The sequence below is a fragment of the Eimeria mitis genome, genomic scaffold (assembly GCF_000499745.2).
Source record: "Eimeria mitis Houghton genomic scaffold, Emh_scaff2760, whole genome shotgun sequence".
In the NCBI taxonomy this organism is placed as follows: Eukaryota; Apicomplexa; class Conoidasida; order Eucoccidiorida; family Eimeriidae; genus Eimeria; species Eimeria mitis.
Window position 1 is genome coordinate 3,701 of NW_013571104.1, and position 484 is coordinate 4,184.

Below are 484 nucleotides of genomic sequence, written 5' to 3' on the forward strand. Positions count from 1 at the left end.
AAATAAATAAATTTAATTTTTTATTGTAAATATTAACAAGAGAAACACACAGACATATCCACTCTCTATAAACCCTAAACCCTAAACCCTAAACCCTAAACCCTAAACCCTAGCAGAGCGTAGAAAGGCCTCGATAGTCTTCGGGGCCTCCCAAACCCTCAGTACACCTTCATCAGGGGGCCAGCATGAGTAGCAGCAGCAACATACACCACGACAGCAGCAGCAGCAGCAGCGACAGCGGCAGCAGCAGCAGCAGCAGCAACAGCAGCAGCAGCAGCAGCAGCAGCAGGGTGTAGATGCTGTATAAATGGGAGATCTGAGGCCCCGCGTTTATAAGGAATCCTCGCGGAGCCACAGCAGCAGCAAAGCGCCCCCTTTTGACTGCAGCAGCAGCAGCAGCAGCAGCAGCAGCAACAGCAACAGCAGCAACAGCAGCAGCAGCAGCAAGACAAACCCTAAATGATGCGGCGTCCAAACGAAGTGC